Source organism: Monodelphis domestica, chromosome 1, assembly GCF_027887165.1.
Source record: "Monodelphis domestica isolate mMonDom1 chromosome 1, mMonDom1.pri, whole genome shotgun sequence".
Lineage (NCBI taxonomy): Eukaryota > Metazoa > Chordata > Mammalia > Didelphimorphia > Didelphidae > Monodelphis > Monodelphis domestica.
In genome coordinates, this window is record NC_077227.1 from 14,248,424 (window position 1) to 14,270,783 (window position 22,360).

Below are 22,360 nucleotides of genomic sequence, written 5' to 3' on the forward strand. Positions count from 1 at the left end.
CTACTGAATGGCTATAGTCAATTTGAAGTTCCCATTCTATCTTTTACCATCTAATTTATCTTTAAGTTGAACCTCTACTACATGGATTACATCCCACCAGGTCTCAGGGATGAGGTCAAATTAATTTTTATGCATGAATTCATCATTTCTAGTTCATTTTGCTTATTGTCTCCGCTTTGTGTATTTTTATATAGACTCTGGAGCCCTGACTATGTAACTATTGGCTCCTTTCTTGGATTTGATTTCTGGGAACACCTGGATATTTCAACTCATAGCTGTTTTATTTTTTGTTTTTTTCCTCCTGCATATTACTTTTTTAAACACAAGCTATTTCTTCTTCTTTAGTTCTTTTTATTTTGTTAGTAGTCTCTCAGTAATCGAGGATGTCGATTGTCTTTGTGCCTTTTCTTCTATGGTGTATAGATGAGTGTGCACAAAGACACTTGTGCGTGAAGGAGATTTAAGTGGAAAAGTCAATGCATGGAGACAGTCCCACTCTCTTGGCGTTGGAAGCCTGGGTCCATTGGCACGAAAAGTCATTACACCTGGAGACTTCCTCTTTTTATTTTAATTTTTTCTTATTCACCAGAGTTGCCTTTCATCTGGCAAATATAATCCTATTAGAATAGTAGGTGAATTCCATCTCTGGCCGAGGGACTTCCATTGTTTTATTTTAAGACATGATCCAGAAATCTCAATCCCATTCAAACATTCTCTTCTTATCCAGTTTTTTATCCCTTTTTTGAGATCTCTGGACTGCATTGGGCAAAAATAAAGAAAACACAACCTGCACCCCTTTGGTTTTCAATTTTCACTCAGGACTTTTCATCCTTGAAAATGATTTCTATTTTTCTTCTGATAGTAACATTTGTACTTACACAAATCATCCAAATGGGTCATGATCTTTCATCTGACAAGTCTGGGAGGTTCCATTTTGATCATTTGATTTTTTTGGAAGATGAGGTCTGATTACTGCTTGAAATCAACAAATAGCCTTATAGCCCTTAAGCAGAAAATCCAGTCTCCTTCATGTTTCCTTTTTTGTCTGCCATCTCCTACATGATCCTTCACTTGTGACTGTGTCTTGGGGTTTATTGTGCCATTTTTTGGTGTACAAGAAAAAAGCATCCTACTCAGGGCATCCAACTCCCTCCTTCAAAATAAGAGCCTCAAAGTTCTTTTTTTGTTTGTTAGTTTATTTCCAGTTTATGGACTCATTTCTGCTGCTTGTGCTAGTCTTTACTTGACAATCAGCATGAGAAAAAAGAACGGTTTTCCACTAGCCACTACCACATCATTGGTTATGGCAAATGGATAATTTTGAATGTTATGGATAAGTTCCCTTAGCTTGGCAGTATACTTTCCAGGGATGTCCACTTAGGTGAAGAGACCCATTGCCAGAGCTAGCTCAGTGCTTGGGAGGTTCTGAAGGAAAGTGTGGGAGAGAAAAGGTATTAGGTTACCCACCAAACTGAAGGTCTGCAGAGCCATTGTACTGACTTCTTTGTTGTATGCCTGTGAAACCTGTATAGTGTAACAGTGCCATGCCAGGAAACTTAATTGCTTCCATTTGAATTGTCTTAGGAAGATTCTGGAGATCACCCAACAAGATAAGATGCCAGACAGTGAGGCCCTTTATCTAGAAGAACTCTCAAGCGTTCAAACTTCATTTCAGAGTTTTGGAATGGGCTGGCCATGTTGTCCAAATGCCAAAAGTATGTTGGTCTAAAAGACCATTTTATGAAGAACTCACATGAAAGAAGTGCTTACATGGAGGTCAGAAGGGGCAATATAAGGACACTCTTAAGGCTCTCTGAAGAACTTTAGTATCAATTTAAGACAAGGGAGATGCTAGTACAGAACCAACCATGGTGTGTCCACATCAAAGAAGGTGCTGTGCTCTATGAGCAATACAGAATTGCTGTAGCTTAAAAGAAATGGGAGATCTACAAATTTAGAGACTTCTCTATCCCAAATATTTATTTATATGTGCTATTTGTGCCAACCTATGTCAAGCCTTCTGAGCTTAATTGGACACGGTATGTTGACACTGACATAATGAGGTCATTTCGATCCTCTTCAAGTATGAAGGACAACAGCAATATTCTCCTTCCCCTTCTGCACTAGATGTTTTCCTTCCATTCTTCAGCCTCTTGAGAATGTTCAGATAAGGTTCAATTTCCTTTCTGTCACTTCAATTCCATTATCTCCCTTTTTTCCTCATTGAAATCTCACTTACATTAAAAAACATAAAACAACATTTTAGTGACCTTGGTAACCTGGAATTTGGAGAGGTTGTCCTTGAGCCTTTTGCTGACTGGGACATACTTACCAGTTAGGTAAGTCACTTAATCTCTGTGCCTCATTTTTATTAATTATAAAATGGGAACCTGACACTGCTAAGGTCCGGGATTTTACCCACCACCATGGAAGACTACGGACAATGCAAACAGGCAGGGAGAGGCCATTTATTGAAAAACTGATCCGCGCATCAGTGGGAACCTCTACCATCAGAGTTCCAAGTTGCTTCTGACAGGCTGGGGTTTAAATACTTTTTCATGAATAACCTTTGTTGGAAAGTTGCTTTTTGCACCTGGGGTCTCGCTGTTGAAGTTTATCAGGGACCTTGGACAGGCCCCAGCACAAGCTGCCTTCTCTATAGCCATCCTAGGACTTTTTCTCTCCTTAGAGCACTTGCCACAGGGTCCCAGAAGCCTTCTTTTTCCTTAAAAGACAAGTTTTCCCCCATTTCAGATGAGAGAAATTTTGCTTATCAGAAATCCACAAACTAATCTCCATACCCCCAAACAAGCCTTTAATATCCCTGCAAGGCTGATCACTCAATTATTTTCATGTATTTACACATCAGGTGTAGTCACATAAGTGCTGAATTAAGTAGTTCCCTATAAATCAGGGCTGTACCATCTCCTGGACCTAGGCCATCTGAAAGACTAAGACAAGGTCATGCAGGAATCACTTCAGGGTAACTGTCCAAAGAATCATGTGTGATTTTCCCACATGCATCACGTTATATATTATCCCTAAGCTATAGAGCCAATTATGAGAGCAGAACATTCATCTGTTCCCTTTCACCTTCTCTCTCCCTTTCTGTTCCTTCAAAACCCTCTGCTTAAAAGCAGAACACACCATCCATTCTTCCTTTACAAACCCACATACTAAAGCTTTATGGACTTTAAATCAACGTCCCCTTCTTCCAAATTCAAACCCAGCATACCTCCCCACTTTCTCCAACATGCTTTTACTATCATAAGTCAAACAACCAGCCCCCTGGTATCACTTCAATTGCTAATCGGTAACCCCAAAGAATTCTGATTTAAAGGATTACATCATTGAACAGTCTTTAGCATAGAGCTCAACCATTATAAATTTCAGTTCATAGTACAAATTGGTAGACTGAGGTAACAAAATATGTGGTTGAGTCAGGTTTACAATGAGGTTTTGTTAACATCCAAACAATACTTAAACACATTTTAGCAGCCACTCACATAACAATTATAAATTTCTGAGCAAGCATTTGCACATATGTGCCATTTTTAACACCCTACCTATTCTTTGGCTATTGTTTGCCACATATATCCTTATACAGATCAAAATGTAATCAAAATATCAACCAACAATCCCCAGAACTCGTATGAGGTAACCTTGTCAATTACATATCACTCAACTCATTTTATCATTCTGGACCTGGAATGTTTGTAGTGAGATTCCACGGCTGCAAACAAGCTTTTTTTGGTCAGCCAGGCCTGGCAATATTTGCTTGCTTGAGCACCGTAAACCCTCCGTTCCTACAATTAAAATATACTCATCTGAAAGTTCCATCACACAGCGGTTGTTGACTCTTTGAAGCCCCCATGTCAGTTCATAATTTTATAAGCGCTTCTTTCTCCTTCCTGGGTGCAAGGAAGGGGTTAATAGCTTTTGAGCAATTTTATCCCAAGGCTGCTGGCCTTGACTTAGATTTTATTACTTAGCAACCCTGGCCCATTCGTCTTCAACCAGTGACTAGCAAAATTTTGAATTTATCAAACCTCCTTCATAATAATTTACTCTCAGTGAATTTTAGTTAGAACTCCACAACTTCCAAATAACTGTGATTAAGTTCTTTAGCAATCTTTCAGTGTGTAACCAAGCTGAAGTACAAAGCATTTAGATCCTTCATTTTAGTTTTCTTTTAGCTCAAAATATTGCTACATACTTGATTAAATCCCAATTTATAATTTGTTGTATCATAATATCAACTAGTATCTCTATTCATTACTCTCATTGAAATGGAGCACTTCATAAAATGAATCCAGACACCCCAAAATCCAATTATTAACTTATCTAGCTAGGTTATAAGATATGAAGTTATTTCCTTTCCCATGGACTTAATCACCTTTCCCTAGCTACATGTTACTTGGCATTCCAGCCTGACCTCTCTGATATATCTGAAGCTAGACTGTATTTAATCCTCATGAAAAGCCCTCTCGATTACAGGGCTGGTTGAGACTTAGATCTCCCTCCAAACCAATGTCCTACAGGGCTGTCATGAGAATGAGAAGATATTATATATGTAAAAAGCCTTAGAAACCTTAAATATCTAATGTCAGCCTATATTATTATGTGATAAACCAAATCCAACTGGTGTTGGGAAGTATGGACTGCTGTGAGATTTTTTTGGCTTCTTTCTTATGAATTGAGCCTGGAACAGTAGAAAGATTCATGTATCTTGAAGTAGAGGACATGGGTTCAAACCTTGCCGTGGCTACTTGCTACTTAAGATCTGTGAAATCTGAGACAAATTGTTCTGGACTTTTAAAATCTCTAAAAAGTAAACTTTCATCTAAGTTTCCCTCTGCATTTAAAATTTATAATTTGAATGGTATTGCCAATCAATTGGCTTTTATGATAGATTATGACAGACATCTGCCTATGGGAACCTAATCAATGAATAAACAAGCATTTCAGCCCCTACTATCTTATGCTATGTGTTAGGATACAAAGACAAAAATTAAACTGCCCCTGCCCTCAAAGAGATCACATTCTATTGGGAGAGATAGATATGTCCACATGTAGTTATTAATATATAAAATATGGTCTATCAGCATTTATTAAGTGCCTATTGTGTGTCAGGCACTTTGCTAAGTATTGGTGAGACAAATACCAAGAAAGTAACACTTCCTATACTCAAGGATCTTATATACTATTTACTCATCCCCTTTCATGAAATTGATGGATAATAAACAATTGAGCATTGTTTAGGCCATCTTACCATGGAGATGGGCCTTAGCAATAACTCAAGTGGTAGTTCAGGAATTATAAATCAAAGGTGAGCCCTAAATGATCTCTTTGCATTCCCAGCTACTTAAGAGACTACAAATTCTATAAATTCAGGGACTTTGTATTGCCTGAACTTTCTCTCCCTAAGACCTAGCTCAGGGAAGATGCATCTGGAATACTTATATGTTGAATTACTCAGAACAGAAAGATAAAAAAAGATAAGTCTTGGGAAAATCATCAACTGGTCTTATGCTTTGCAGTAGGTCCATGAGCAGGGAGTTAACTTCAGTAGCAGTTGTAGTGAGGGGAACTTAGAAAAAGGAAGAGCTGTTTGGGGACTGAGTTCTGTGTGGCACTTCTTCTTTATTTCACTGAGTTGAGCAGCTTTAATGGAGTCAGTCAGACTGGAGGGTAAGTCTACTCCCCACAGCTTCCTTCTAAATTGATGGATTGAAATTCCCTTCCTATTACATAGACTGTAATAAATAATGGTAATCTGTGTTGAATATATTTCTAGTTACAAGAGATAATCTGTGTGGAAACTATTTCTGGTTGTAATAACTGGAATGTACTCTGGCAGACTGGAGAACTGCTAAGGGAACCTGAGGGATGCCTATTTGTTATGGAGATAGAAGTACTTCTGAGAGACAGATACTGCTAGAGGGGTGCTCTGGGGTATTCTGGGGTTGCCTATTGATCACTAATAGCTAATAAATCAAGATATTTCCTACCCTATTCCTCCCTCAATGCCACCCTTTACCTCCCAGCTTTCCACCCATGCCTTCCTGCCCCTTTTTTCCCTCCCCCCTGTTGGTCAGCCACCTTTCTTTGTAACTCAAAGGTGAACTGTGAGGTATAGAGAAGATACTTTTGTTCTCTTTCTCAGGTAAGGAGGTTTATTGGGAAAGATAGGACAGGATGGAAACTGAGATAAGAGGGATGAGGTTGTCCCTAATCTACAAGGAAGGGTTATGAGGGTTTTGGGAAATGTCAGTCCAGCCCTAGCTGTGACTCAGGGACAATCAGAGAGTGTGGAGGACAAGTATCTTTCTTCTTTTCTTCTTTCTTCAGTCAGATAATCTCTGCTTTTTTCTTACTTTATCGATAATAATAATGGATAAGGCATTGGCTTCCTAAGCCAGGGATTGTGGGTTTGAGTCCTATCTGGGGTGCCAATTGTAATAAATAATGGTAATCTGTGTTGAATATATTTCTAGTTACAAGAGATGATCTGTGAAACTATTTCTGGTTGTGGTAACTGGATATTCTGGCTGCTGTGACTAGAGAGCTACTGAGGAAACCTGAGGGCTGCCTAGTTACAAAGGAGATAGATGAGAGATGCTGCTAGAGAGATAGATACTGCTAGAGTGGATTACTCTGGAGTTGCCTATTGATCACTACTGGCTACTAAATCAAGATATTTCCTACCCTTTTCCTCACTTCACCTCCCAGTTTCTACCCCTACCCTTCTGCCTTCCTTTCCTCTCCCTCAGTCTTAGCCAGCCACCTTCTAAGCAACCCAGGGGAACTATGAGATTTCAGAGAAATATTCTTTACTCTTCTTTTCTCAAGTAAAGGGTGAGAGGGATGAGGGTGTCCCTAATCTGTAAGGAGAATTAGGAGGGTTTGGGAAATGTCAGTCTAGTCACAACTATGACTCAGAGACAGACAGAGAGATGGAGAACAACTGTTAAATCTTCTTCCTTCTTCAGTCAGATAATCTTTGCTTGGGTAATTCAAGTCCAGACTCTGTCAAAAACCACAAAGGTCTCTCTCTCTGCCTAGGTATGGAAAAGCCAGTCTCTTTTGGTCAGGAATCCCAGAGAAGAGGTTTCTCCCTTGGTCAGTAACCCCAGAGAAAATAATCTCAGTTCATCTCCTCTGGCCAGGTCCAACTGTCTCTCCTGGGAACATTCCATTTAGAATCTTCATCTTGATTGACAGACAGGTCCCCAGCTTTGTTTCTTGCATTCTTGGCTTGTCCTGCAAATCCTCTCTTTCTTCATGCCTCTTCCACAAGACTCTGAATCACTCTCTGTAACAATTCAAAGTATCTAGTTTATTTTTGATATAGGGTTATAGAAGGAATGAGGAAATGAAAAAGAAGGAACAGGAAAGAAAACAACAGACGGATAAAGGAAGGCCTCTGCTATTTCTTCCCTAATACAACTTTTGAGGGCTTGACCAAGAGAAAATAGAGTTCCTGTCCCAAAGGTTGGCCTCAGTTGGGCATTGAGATGTTCATTCAGTTCAAGGGAAAATGATCTGGAGATGAGTATTTTCTTCCATCCAGCTCCCCACAGAGTCCCAGATAAGAAGAATAGATCTTTCTGGCTCCAACAGTTTTTTGAATCTCCATGGAACTCTTCCATTCCCTCAGGTCCTATGAAAGTTACATTTACTCCTCTTCTGAGGCATCCCTTCAAACTTCAGATTTCCCTTGCTCTTGGCCATTCCCTTATTCATACAGTGTAGAGGCTGCGTCCATCATTTAACATTCTTGAGAGAGGAAGATGCTTAATGGAGTTATCCATTAATTCTAGGATCAATTACTATCTTCTCTGGTTGACAATGAAAGTAATTGATAACCTTTTGCTGCCCAACCTTTAAGCCTTATTGCACAGAACTGTCCCTCAACTCTATCATGTAGTTGAAATGGCCTTCATGTTGTTCCTCAGACCTGATACATCTTCCATTTTTGGGCCCTGTCCCCTATGCCTATAATGTTCTTGCTCCTACTTCCACATTGTGGAGTATGTAGTTTCCTTCACAGATGAGCCTGAATGCTCCCTTGAACATGAAGTCTTGCTTGATTCTCTGAGCTATAAATGCTTCCATCCCTAGAAAAATCTTCTTGTATTTCCTTTTTATATGTTTTATGTCAACTTCATGATGTCTCCTACAATAGAATATAAGGTCCTTGAGGGTAAGGACTTTAATTTTTTTGTCTTTGTGTCTCCATATCTGGCACATAACTAGGATTCAATAAATGCTGATGATAAATATTTCAGTCAATAACATTCATGAAGTGCCTACTATGTGCTAAATACTGGGCTAAGATCTGGAATTGCAAAAAAGGGCAAAAGATAATACCTTCACTCAAGAAGCCTACCATCTAAAAGAAGAGGCATTATGGAAGCAACTATGTACAAAATGCAATACACAAGATAAATAGGAAATAATCAACAGAGGGAAGGCACTAGTAGTGAGAGATTAGGAAAGGATTTCTGGAGAAGGCAGGATTTAAGCTGAATCTGAAGAAAGACAGGGAAGCTAGTAGGTGGAAATGAGGAAGAAAGACAAACTAGGCATGGGGGATAGCCAGAAAAAAATGTCCAGAGATGAGAGATGTAGTGTCTCATTTGTGAACAGCAAGTCCAATATTATTGGACTGAAGTGTATGTGTTGGGGTATAAGGTATAAGGAGGCCGGAAGTGGGGCAGGGCTAGGTTATGAAGGGCTTTGAATGACAGAAAATTTTGTATTTGATCCTGGAGGTGGTAAGGAGCCTGGAGTTTATGAAGCAGGGGAGGAGGTGACATGGATAGACCTATGCTTTAGAAAAATTATTTTGTTGGCTTGGTTGATGATGGACTGGAGGGAGAGGGACTTGAAAGCAGCCTCCATGTTATTATAATTATCCAGATATAAAGAGATGAGGGCTTGCATCAAAAGGCTAGCAGTTTAGAAGGGAAAAAGGAGTGTCTTGGAGAGATATTACAATGGTGAAATTAGCAGGTCTTGGCAACAAATTGGGTAAGGGGGGCTGAGAGATAGTGAGACATTCAAGATGATACCTGAAGTACTGGAAGGATATTGTTGCCTTCAATAGTAAAAGGGAAGATTGGATGGGAAGGTTGGAGGAAAAGATAAATTAAATTTTGGACAAGTTGAATTTAAGATATCTACAGAACATCTAGTTTAAGTTGTCTAATAGGGATGGAAGTCTGGATAGAGACTAGGGTTGGATAAGCAGATTTTTGAAGTATAAATATAAATATTATAATTGATTCTATGACAGCTGATGAGACCACCAAGAGAAGTTTTAATTTAGAAGCTGAAGAGAAGAGGACCCAGGAGAGAACTTTTGAAAGACACCAATGCAAAGGTGGACAATTGTGATCTAGATGAAGAATCAGTAAGGGAAATTAAGGACTGTTCAGATAGGTAGAAGGAGAGGAGTATCAAGGATAAGAGGGAGGTTTGATTGCATTCAAGTTTGCAGATGTTAAAAAGGATGAGGATACAAAAAGGGCCATAGATTGTTGATTGATTGATTTCTAGGAATAATACTAAACTAGACTATTAAAGAAATGGTGTTAGAAAAGGAACTGGTTATTAAAAAGAGCTAATATAATGTCATCTAGAAAAGACTATGCCATACTACAAGTATTTCCTTTTTCATCAAAGTAATTAAGCAGTCAAATCAGAGAAGTGCTATGGATATGATGTGTCTAGATTTTGGAACATTTGATGAAGTATCCCATACGGTTATGGAAAACATGAAGACTCATAGACTAGACCATAGTATGACTGAATGGATTTGGAACTGGTCAAAGACTAGTCATTTGTGGTTTGGCATTGTCTGTGTAAAAGGATTTTAGTGTGCCCTTTGTAATTCTGAGAGACAAAGTTCTGAGAATGATTAATCCATTTATGAGTTAGTCTATTAAGAAACAATATATTGAGGTTATTGGTCTCTTTCCATTACCGAGGAGCCCATCTGAGGGTCACAAGGCCCTTTCAGTTCTGATGTGTTTTCCTTCTGATTGACCTGACAGTTGGCAATCAGGTAATTAAATGAGATGAATGCTGTGGCTATGGCGTATCCAGATTTTAGCACAGCATTTTTTTAAAGGTGTGGCCACAGGGATGGCTAACTGGTTACCTTTCTCTGGTGTCACAGACAGTGATATGCTGAGGATGATAGCTGGTTGGTTGGATGATAGCTGGTTGGTTGTTTTCCTTCATCTTGAAAAAGAAGCCAAATGACATCACTGGTGATGTCTTTTGACTACTGCATAAATGGGATTTAAGTGAGGCAGTTATACAAAGTTATTGGCCTCAAGCTTTATTCTAGAGTCATAGGAATCCAGTGCAGAGACAAAAGTCAGGACAAGTAGCGATGGATGGAAACACAATGGATGATTTTTGGCATCTTCAATGCTTGACCAAGCTCTGAGTACTTCATCTTGCTTTCATGGCCATTGGAAAAAATTGTTTTTGTCCACCCCTTCCACCAGGGGCAGTCTTCACATGCTTAAAGTAGACTCTCTCTAAATTTACCTAAAGAACCAACTAGTTTGAGGCCTCTTGGTTATCTTCAATCTGGTTTAGCCCACCTGTTGAGACAGTTTTGCTGGTGTATGACCAATGTGAACACATCAGCTTGTTGGAGTCACAGGGATGGACACCAAAGGAGAAGGTCAGTCCTGAGAAGTTTTCTTCTCTAAATACAGTCATTCCTCACTATATCGTGGTTTACTTATCATGGCTTTATTGTGTCATGAGTCTTAAAAATATATATATCTAATTTTGTATTGTGGCGTTTTTACTATAGCGTGGGATTTTGCAGATGAATACCTTATTGTACACAATGGAAAAGCAATATGGCACTACTGCTTGTGCAAGCTTCCCAATGTGATATTGTACACAACACATAATTGGCTGATGGAATGAAAGGCAACCAACCACAATGCTGTGTTCTGTATCCTAGGCACTGATTGGCTCAATGACTGTAGATTAATAAGAGTGTGGGAAAGGTTTATAGGAGAGTGGGAAGGGTTTATAAAACCTCAAAATATATGTAAATAATAAAATAAATGTAATGCTACTACTTAACAGATTTTCACCTATTGCAGTGGTCTCTGGAATGTAACTCCCATGATAGGTGAGGGATCACTTTCTCCTACACAAATCTGACAGTATGTCATTGGGACCTCCCCTGGCAAACAAAAGAACTTTGATTGGTAGATAAGTTGGCTTTAAGGGGTGTCTGATTACACTCTCCTCTGATACTCAAGGAATACCAGTTGCTTCACAAGAGATGGACTCCCTGCAGCAGTCTTGGCTCAACCAGGTTTTGACTGACTTGGTTTTCCTTTTGTAGACCAGATCACCACAAACTTTGGTAAAGGAAAAGCAAGGATGCAAAAGTCATCTTTTGGAGAGAACCTTAGCTCAAACTGACTTCTGTGTATGAGGTAAACAGAAACAAGGGGCCTCACCCAAAGTATTTTATAAGCAGGTATCGTGGGACCTGGGAGTGATTAGCTTACTCAATTGTGCTCTTCTGAAATGGAGTCTGAAGAAATAGATGGATTCCCAGAGAGATACTGGCAACTAAATAAGGCAATCCAATATTAATCTTCCTCATTAGGGGAGTGCTCCTTTGACGTATGCTTAACTCTGTGCTATTTAACATTTTAATCAATGACTTGGATAAAGACAAAGATATCTTGCTTTTTAAATTTTTCAGATTAAAAAAAATTGGCAGATGGCACACATTTCAAATATACCGTATAATGGATTTGGGATCCAAAAGAATCTCAAAGAGAGAGAGCATTGGCTGAATCCAGAGATGAAATTCACAAGGGATCGATGTAAAGCTTTCCAGGTATAAGTTGAGGGAGACATTGTTGGGTAGATATTTAACTGAAAACAATATGGAATTATTTTTGGAGTGCAAGTTCAATATGGGTCTATATTGTGATATGGCAGCCAAAAAAAGAAACCTGGAAAAGTCAGTGTGGACTTGGACTTTATAACATTTTTTTTGTTTTTTTCTTTTTTGCAGTGGCAAAGAACTCAAAACCAAGATGAGGTTAGCCCATTGTTAAGACAGCAGGTAAACCAATTATGGAATACAAATGGGATGTAATACTATTCTGTTTAAGAAATGATGAAGGGGATAGTTTCAGAAAATCATGGAAGTCTTGTATGAATGAATGAAGAAAGAAATGAGAAAAATCAGGGAAGACAAATGACTTTGAAAGACTTAAGAACGCTGATAAATACAATAAGCCATCACAATTCCAGAGGACCAATGACATACCTCTTGGCAGAGAGTTAATAAATTCTGAAATGTGATTTTTGGACATTACAAAAGTGGAAATTCATTTTTCCAGACAGAGCGTAAGTCTTCATAACCTTTTGTCTTTCTTTGTTCCTCTTTGACCTGAAATTGCCTGGTCTCTTGTGTTTTTATTCCTCAGTGGCTAAGAATGATATCCATGTTCACAACCTTCTCTGCCTGGGGTCATAAGTACTATGGAGGCAAATCTGAGTGTTAACTGAAAGAGATCCAGAAGGAAGTGATGCTATTATTTGCTATTAGGGCATAAAATCCCAAGGAGCAATGAGGAAATTTGAGTGCATAGGACGAAAGAAGGCAAAAATGACATGGAGAGAAAGTTGTGCTCTGTGTCTGACAAAGCAAATTCCCACATTTCTCATGCTCCAAAATCACGCTTCAGTTTGTACTTGGCATTTCTTACCTCTCTGCCAGGAGATATGTTCCAGTATTATGATGGTTTATTTCGTTGATCAGAGTTCTTAAGTCTTTCAAAATTGTTTGTCTTCACAATATGAATGAATAAATTAGTTCCTTGGTTTTTTTCACTTCTCTCTTCCTCAGTTCATATGTCTTCCACATTTCTCTGAAACTGTCCCCTTCAGGAGTCAAGGCTCAATAATCAAAATAAACTGAGTTCAAATTCTGCCTCAAATGCTACCTTTATGATTCTGGGTTATCCAGCCCTGCAGCAGAACATGCACTAAAGCACCAGAGACTTTAGTTTTCCAACATTTGAGAGTTTAGACTAAATGGCCTCTAAGATCTCTTTTGCAGCTAGGTAGAACCATAATGTACAGATTTCTGGGCCTGGAGTTAGGAAGAGTCTTCTTGTATTCAAATCTGGCTTCAGGCACTTACAACCCTGTTTGCCTCAGTTTCCTCAAAAATTGGAGAAGGAAGTACATGCTTCTACACTATCTTTGCCAAGCAATGCCCAAATGGTGTAACAAAGAGTCAGATGTGACTGAAATGATTAGATAACATCAGCAACAACACCAGTCTCTTTTGGCTCTAAATCTATGAATCTATGAAACTCAAGTCTAGGGGGGTTAAGGCCCTTGACCAAAGTCAGATAAATTGTGGCAGAGGCAGCTGAACTTATAACTTTTTACTCCACAGTTAATAGTCTTTCTGATCCTTCAAGGGGGTTCTTAACTTGGGATTTGGGGAATTTTTAAACATTTTATTTTTAAAAAATCCATATTGATATAATTAACTTCCTTTGTAATCCATGTATTTAATTTTATTCCTTTTAAAATATTATTTTCAGAAGGGGTTCATAGTTTTATTAGGTGGCCCAATGGATCTAAAAAAAGGATTGGGGATCCTGGCATTGCCCTCTATTGTTATCTTTTTTTTTTTAAACCCTTACTTTCCATCTTGGAGTTAATACTGTGTATTGGCTCCAAGGCAGAAGAGTGGTAAGGGCTAGGCCATGGGGGTCAAGTGACTTGCTCAGGGTCACATAGCTGGGAAGTGTCTGAAGCCAGATTTGAACCTAGGACCTCCCTTCTCTAGGCCTGGCTCTCAATCCACTGAGCTACCCTGCTGCCCCACCTATTGTTATCTTAACTGCATTTTGTCTCAGTTTACAATGCAGACCAGAAGAAATGTTGAAGACTTAGGAATATCATGGGAAAAAATGTGTCCAGTTTCTAAAAATTTCAAATCAATTCTCTGTCTGATTTTTAAAACAAGGAGAAGGGCAAGAGGCCAATGTCATAGAAGTATATTATCTAACTACAAGACTGGGGAGAGGGAAAGAGAATGATGAGACCTCATCCTGTTTTAAACAGACTTGCCTAGAGTAACGCTTACTTGAGTTTTTGCCAGAAAATGGGCAAGATGGGTAATAAATTTAATGTTCTCTTTGCTTTGTTCAGAGAAGTGATTTTAGGGAATCTAAAAAGAGCACCCAAGTCAGAGCAGTAAGTCATAGTTTCTATGTGGAAGATGAGAACGAAGAAATATTGTGAGGGATGTCAATGATGCTACTTCCTCTTTGTTGTCCATTCTCTGTAGTAAGTGAAAGGCATCAATGTTCAAGCAACTTGACTAAATATATTTTCAGACAAGGAGACAAACTCACTATATAATTTCTGCTGCTGTTTTCTTGCAGCCACAATCTTTCCATTTTTTGAGCTGCTTTAACCCTTCCTGTCAACATCCAAGTCTTAAGGCTTTAAATAGCATGTGGAAAACCATGTTGGCACTGGACAGTAAACCTTGCCTAGATTACTCGAAGGGAGCTTCCCCGGCAGGAATCAGAGCTGAATTCCAGAAGTCTCTAGCAAAGAGCCCATTATTAGAGTTGTTCAATGAAGTTCACTCAGAAAATGCTTATTATGCACCTACTATGTGGCATACAAGTTTCTGGTCTGCGTCATGGGACTGTAGATTTGGCTGAGGACACACAGTATGGATACAGACCATCAAAGACAGAAGAAAGTCAACGCAACTCAAATTCTGTGAGGGAAGGACCCTAGCAATTATGAGAAGCAGTCTAGGAAGGAGTGCCTGAGCAGAGCTTTAAATGTACCTAGAGGTTATTAGGAGCAGAGGTGATGAGAGAGGTTAGCCAGGGGAAAGGCAGAGACATGGAGATGGAATGTTTCGCATAGAGAACAGGAAGTAGACTCCTTTGACTGGAAAAGAGAGCACACGAAGGGGACCTGCATGCACAAAGCGCAGAAGATGGGCTGGTACCAGATCAATGAGGGTAGGACTTCTAGTGCCACAAAGGTGACCGGATTTTCCTTAGGAGCTCTGGGAGGAGCCATTGGATCAGAAGAGTGGAGGGCACTTGTAAGGAAAAGTCTTTGTAAACTCTAAAGCTTTGTAAAAATATTGGCTATTATAAAATGAGTTATCCAGCTCTTTTTCTGCCTTATGAATACAGTTGAAAGTAAACATATCTCCACGTAAGTGTACATATCTGTGCAGATTTCATGTATACACACATTTGAATATTTCACATAACAACTGTGTACCCAATTTGTTCGATTCATATAGCAACCTGACATTGTTTTATTGTTATAAAGATGAAACTGAGGAACATGATTTCCTTTTTTTAGTGGAAAGAAAAAGATCATTTAAAAATAAATGAGAACAGAATTATGGTAGAGAGTGTCAGGCCCAAACCAGATCATCTCTCAAGTGACAGAGTTCAAAGACATGATGAGAGAATTTTATTTTGAAGTTGTACTCTTCAGCTGTGAGGGTGCCTAATAAAGAGCCCAATTAACCATGCCAAAGGAGCAGTCATTGAGTCCTCCACCACTTTAAGGCATCCCAGAAGCCCTGGCTCACCATTATCAGGTTGTTAAAACCTGGGAGGTTGTTTGTTTTTAGTTTCTTTTCCCCCCCTTTTTAATTAAGGGATTAAACAAAGGGGTGTACTGAAAAGCTGACTCCATAGTCACAGTCTCAAGGAGTAGAGAGGAATGAAAAAGAAGAAGCTATATGAGGTTGTGGTCTATTGATGAAATGAGAAAACTGGGTTCAAGTCCTACTTCTGATCCTTCAGAGTCATGTGCCCCTGAGCAAGTCATGTAACCTTTCTGAGCCTCAGGACACTCCCAAAGATCCAAAGTTTCCAATGGACTATGGTCTCTGTGGAGTGACTTTGTCACTAACAAAGGCATGACATCAAACATGAGAAACAATGTTTTTTTTTTCTATTTTAGGAATGTATATTTGTTATGAATTGGGGTTAAACTCAAGATTGAACTTTATTTCACTTGCTTTTAGAGATCATTTTTATTTTTATTTTTAAGTTAATTTTGTTTCCCTTTAGTGACTATTTTTATTTTATTTCTTTAAATCCATACCTTCTGTTTTAGAATCAATGCTGTGTATTGGTTCCAAGGTAGAAGAATAGTAAAGATAGGCAACTTGCCCAGGGTCACAGGGCTAGGAAGTGTTTGAGGACAGATTTGAACCCAGGACCTCATGTCCTTAGGCCTCGTTCTCTATCCATTGAACCACCTGCCTTCCCTCTGACTAATTTTGAGAGGAAAACACTATTCCATCATAAGTCAGCTAATTTGATGTGGAAGTCTACATCTTCTTTGAAGATAATGAAATGAAGAAAATAAGAGGAGTTCTTCAGAAAAAAGATAGCGAGGTCCAGTATAGAACTCCTTTTATCCTCCCTTTATCTTAAATTTCTCATCTGTAAAATGAGACTACTAACAATTACACTGCTAACAATGGCTACTAACACAATGCTAATAATGCTAATAACAGATCATGCCATGAATAGGATACAGGGCCTGAAATCAAGAAGACCTGACTTCAAATCTAGCTGTAGCACTTATTAAGTATCATCTTGGGCAAGTCACTTAACCATTGGCTATTTCGGGCATCTCAACTTTAAAATGAGATAATTATAATGTCTACTTTGGTGGCTTACCATGAATTAAAATGCTTAGCACAGTGCTTGGCCTTGGGTAGAGTTTCCTTTTTTTGCTAACTCATTGGAAGGAAAGGTTTTTGCAAATCTTCAAGTGCTAATAAAATGGGAATTGTGATAAGGGCAAGCAAGATATGCGAAAAGAAAAATGTGTTTCTATGACTTAGAAATCTAGACTACTCAAGTAATGATTGCTTATTGATTTATTGAATGTGGGGTTAGGGAGTGTAGATATGATTCCATGGTATAAGAACCTTCCAAATGAAGAAACTGATTCCAATTGAGACAGATAAGAATCTTCTCTGTGGTGGAGACTCTGGTAGAGCTGCCTGGAGTCTTAAGAAAGTTAAGTGACTTGCCCAGGGTCACACCATCAGTGCATAGTAGAGGTATGAATTAAGCTCAGGTACTCCTACATTCTGGCAATTACAACCTTCTGCCTTTCTTGAATATTTATACCTCTCTTTGTATAAATCTTCATAGTGTGCTAAAAATGCTATCATGAAGCATAAAGATCTGTCTAGAAACATTATATTATATGCAGATATTTTTGCCAATCGTTGAATTCTTAGTTCTATATCTCTTATAGATGTGGATATAATAATTACATCCCTTCCATGATGATATGTTTTCCAGGTTTTAAAATTCATCAGACTCTGGAATGCCACCAGGAATGCTATAGGCCATAGAGATGACTAAATATACTGCAATTTGGCAATAACAGCTGATTGCTTTATGCACAGAGAAATCAAAATAATAGGATGAGGCCATTTTTGCCCTTTGAAAGGAAAAAAAAGCCCAACAACAAAAAACAAATGCAGGACTCAGAAGTAGAAGGATCCTGCTTTGGGAGATCTTTTTTTTTTTTAATTTGGAAAGTTTTATTTAATTAATTAATTTAGAATATTTTTCCATGATTCCATGATTCATGTTCTTTCCCTCCCCTCCTCCCATCCCCCTTCCATGGCCAACAAGCAATTCCACTTGGTTTTACATGTGTTGTTGATCAAGACCTATTTTCCGTGATCCTGATATTTGCACTAGGGTGATTCTTTAGAGTTTACAATTTCAGTCATGTCTCCGACAAAACATGTGATTAAGATGTCTTTTTTCTTTGTTTCTGCTCCCACCGTTCTTCCTCTGGATGTGGAGAGCATCTTTCTCATAAGTCCCTCAGAATTGTCCTGGATCATTGCTAGTGGAGAAGTTTTAGGAGATCTTTAAGAAGAGACACTGACATGCTGTGATTGCATAAAATAATATGTAATTTTAAAATTCAGAGAAATTATGAAAATGTATTTGGGTGGGGTGCCAACTATTGTTATAGCCATACTGAAGATAAATTGTTTTTGTTGACCTGAATTAACTTGTAAGGTAGTTACTGGTATCTGTTCCATATCAAGACTTTTCCCATCATATATTGTGGGTCAACATAAGAAATTAAATGGGAATTTTCTGAGAGTTTTGCAGAAGGTATAGATGACATCGAAGGCCACACAGAAAACCGCAGAAAGCCAGAAATGCATGAAATATGTCTACAGTATCATATGTAAACATATTTTATCTTTTGGAGTCATAAATATGTATCATTTCTTTTTTAAAGTTAAAAAAGCTAGTTTGCAAAAAGAACACTAAAGGCAGCAGATGACACACAAAGATTAGAAATGTTAATGTTGACCTACATGTGATGAAGGTGTTAATCTGAATTTTACAATAAAGGTACTATAAAGACCCCATACAAGAAAAAGAAAAAAAATTCAAACTTATCTGGTGTTAAGAAAGGAACAAAAAACTTTACATGGATTATACAGATTTTGGTGGTGCTACAGTCCTAATTCCTGTAATGTGGAAGGGAAACCTGTAGTTAATATATGCTGGAGATCTTCATTTCCCATCTGGCTATACTCTTTTGAACTGGACTCCATCATGCCCCAAGGAACTTCAGCTTTCATGGGAAGATTGCATCAGCTTTGGTACTCACACCTCATCAGGGCCCTCAGGACACTCTACTTCTGATTGGAGGGTGAAAGAGAAGCAAGGAACTCCCAAAGTCTGCATTTCAAATAGGGGCCCTAGGCAAGTCATTTCTTTATTTCCCACTCCTTTGGACTAGACTCAATCATGACCCAGAAATGTGAAAGTAATCCTCTCTTCCTCCTCCTTCAGCTTTCTTTTATATGTTGTCTTTTCTTTGAGGGTAGAGACTATCTTTCTTTTTAAATTTTGTATCCTCCCACTCTCAGAACAGAAGCTGACACATAGTAGGTGCTTAGCAAATGTTTCTTGACTGACTATCAAACCTGGTTACTGAGAATAGTAATAAAGTTACACTTCGAGGTCTGATGTTGCCAATAAGGAAATAATTCTCTAGAAATAAACTGGCACTAAAGCCAGTAAGGCACCCTTTGACAAATGAGTTAGAAACCTCCATGCACTTAAATATTGTTCCTTGTTAGAAGTTTAATTAAGGAAGTCTACATAGGCAGAGTCTGACTTATTAGAAAGTTTTTCTCAGGGTTGATAGTTACTCCTCAAGTCTAGTTTTCTTAATCTGATGGCACAATGTCAATGACTTAATAATGTAGCAATTAAAAACCACTTGAGGATTAAAAATATCAGAATAAGGATCTCCAGGTCATTGGGTCCATTCTTCAGTTCAGCTCATTAAAGTCTAGGTTGCTCCTTCTAAGATTTGAACAACTCTGCTTACATCCTTATGACTAGAGTCACCCAGCATGATATACACTAACTTTTAATTCAGAAGACCTGTATGCTTTGGCTTCACCATTTAATTCCTCCATGATTGACCATGAGGAAATCACGGTGGCATAATTTGAATGAATAGGAATGAAGTATGGAGTCTTTAGTTCCAAAGTCCCACACAGTGAGCTGGGTGATCCTAGCCATAGCTAAGGGATGCTTATACTTAGCATGACCTTGATGAGTGGGACTAAAGAATGGGCCAATGCACATTTGGAGTCAGTGGAGTTGGGGCCAAATTCTCTCTGTTTTACTTATTGGCTCTGTGACCTTAGGGAAGCTATGTAATCATTCTGATTCAATTTCCCCATTTCTGAAATGGGGAGGGAAGTTGATTAGATGACATCTGAGTTCCTTTTTCTCTTTCATTCTGAAGATCTTATGACCCCATCCATCTTCCTTAAGAGCTTAAATGAGATAATCTTAATTTTTTCTTCCTCTTAATTCTTATAATTTTATCATCCAATTACTCTTCTTTACTCACAAATCTGACTCCATCATTTAAGTCTTTTCACCTGTCCCCAAGGCTTTTAGTTACAATGATCTACTATTGGTCTTCCTTCCTGAAGTCTCTCCATCTTCCTTTTCATCCTTTACACAACTGACTGTGTAAGTAATTTACTTTAAGTGAGGAATTAACTGTGCCGCTTCCCTACTCATTAAATTTCAGTGAGTTGCAGCTCTTACTTGAGGGTATGTAGCATGTGTGGAAAGCTTGTTTGGATTCTTTCCAAACTATGTAAACCGCATATCCACTTTGGATTCCTCTATGTCTCTAGGACTCCTTCAAGGCTAAAACAAGAGCCTCTTTATACATAGTAGGTGTTTAATATTTGTTAATTGAATTGATTGCATTTTTGTGGGTTTCTAACACAGAACTGAACCCTCTGAATGAAGCTGAGTATCTGGCATGACTGCTGTATACATGTTGGCTTCCACAGCATTATGGAATGTCATAGATTTGCTTCACTTTAACTTATCACATGTCTAGATGATGCACTGCTTTCGAAGAAATATCTAGATACAACATACCAAGGCTCAATCATTTAATACTATGCCATTTAGCTTTGAGCAAGACATCTTATGACCTAGAGAGGAAAAAAGAAAAGTAATAAACTGAGATATTAATTTTTGACAAAAGTAAAAAAGGGTTTTTCCATTATACTGAAAAAAAGGAAACATGAATGACATCCTGTCTAACACTGACCTATCTATCACTTTTTGACCTTCTCTGTTTACAGCAACCACTTCAAAATAAATGCTAGAATTGTCTTCAATTTTTGTAATTGATGCATTTTTTGTACCACAGTTATTTCTTAATTATAGTAATTCTATCCACAGGGTATCAAGTATGCCTGTTTTCTCACAGCCTCGCCAACATAGACTTTTAATTTTCTTATCTTTTCAGTTTGCTTTATTTTGGCCACTTAAAAAAACAAAAACAAACATAAACAACAGAGCTAGAGTTCTCTTTTACAGAATATAGTCTAGTCCTAAATTAAGCCAATGTGTATTTTTAATAAGATTAACACCAAATTGTCATCTAGCTTTTACACTTAGAAAACAACAGCAAATGAATTTTATCTTGCGTTTTAGGCTTGACCAATTAAAGCATCTCAGGACTCACATTTATATACAAGACTGTCTTTCTTTCCTACAGGAAGAAGAGATGCATCAATCTCACAGGATTTCAAGGGGATAACTGTGGTCCCACCACAGTTGGTAGGGTACATGCTCTTATGCTAAAAATAAGTACATGAGAAAAATGGCTCACAGTGAGCTTTACAGGCATATAATTAGGTGAGCCCAGATTAAGCTCCTGTTGCATTCTCCAGATTTTTGGAAGAAAGCTCATGGCTGGTAATGTTATCCCTGGAAGAGAGCCAAGATTCAAAAATATCAATTTGTTTCAAATGATGCTACATGTAAACAGGGTAATGCAGACAGAGAATGCATTTATCTGCTAGACCACAAAGGTTTTAAGGTTGTTTTTCTTTTCAACTTCTGTTTTAGTTTTTATTATTCTTTAGAGATGGAGAATGGGAGGGGAGGGGGAAACAAAGATAGAGGGGAACTAATTCACTATTATTTAAATCTAATCCATTCATCTAGGTATTCACCTTTAAAAAAAAAAAACAAAAAACTATGCATTGTATTCCCCAAAACTTTTTTTTTTTAAACCCTTACCTTCTTTCTTAGAAGCAATACTAAATATTGATTCTAAGGCAGAAGAGTGATAAGGGCTAGGCAATTGGGATTAGATGACATGATCAGAGTTGCATAGCTAGGAAGATGCTAAGGCCAAATTTGAACCTAGGCCCTTCTGTCTCCAGGTCTGGCTCTCTATCCACTGAGTCACCTTCCTCCTCCCCAAAGATCTTTTTGATGGACTTAAAAAGTATCATAGATCTTCAATGACTAGTTTTTCTTGGACTTGGATCCTTTGTCCATTATGAATAGCTGTGAACTAAGGGTACCTGGGCCATTTGCTCTTTTTCCACAAAATTATTTAAATTGGAACATATTGCTTTTTTCAACTATCCTGCTGTAGAGGACCCCGGATAATTCCAGAGAGTTGTTCCAATGACAACTCCAAGTTCAATTCCCTTTCAAAGGCAGCTTATGGAGTGTAAAGTGTTTTACATTTGAGGAGGCTCTTAAAATCCCCCAGACTTTCTCTGAAGTGAAAAGAAGGCATTCTGTCCATATTGTTACCTTGAGTGTTTGTAAGGGAATTGTTGACCTTGTTATCTCTATTTGTGGAAAATTAAACATGAACTATATCTTAGTTATATTTTAAGATCTCAAATAAATACTAAGTGGGACTTAAT

The 22,360-nt window shown here is 38.2% G+C and overlaps 1 long non-coding RNA gene across 1 annotated transcript in view; it reads left to right on the plus strand.

Moving 5' to 3' along the window:
- LOC103095139 (uncharacterized) overlaps positions 1-16,016 on the plus strand; it is a 58,872-nt gene extending 42,856 nt beyond the window's left edge. Inside the window, exons 2-3 of the long non-coding RNA XR_460076.3 lie at positions 11,759-11,896; positions 12,077-16,016. This is a non-coding gene — a long non-coding RNA (uncharacterized LOC103095139). The remainder of the gene's footprint in view (positions 1-11,758; positions 11,897-12,076) is intronic.
- Positions 16,017-22,360: the final 6,344 nt, after the last annotated feature.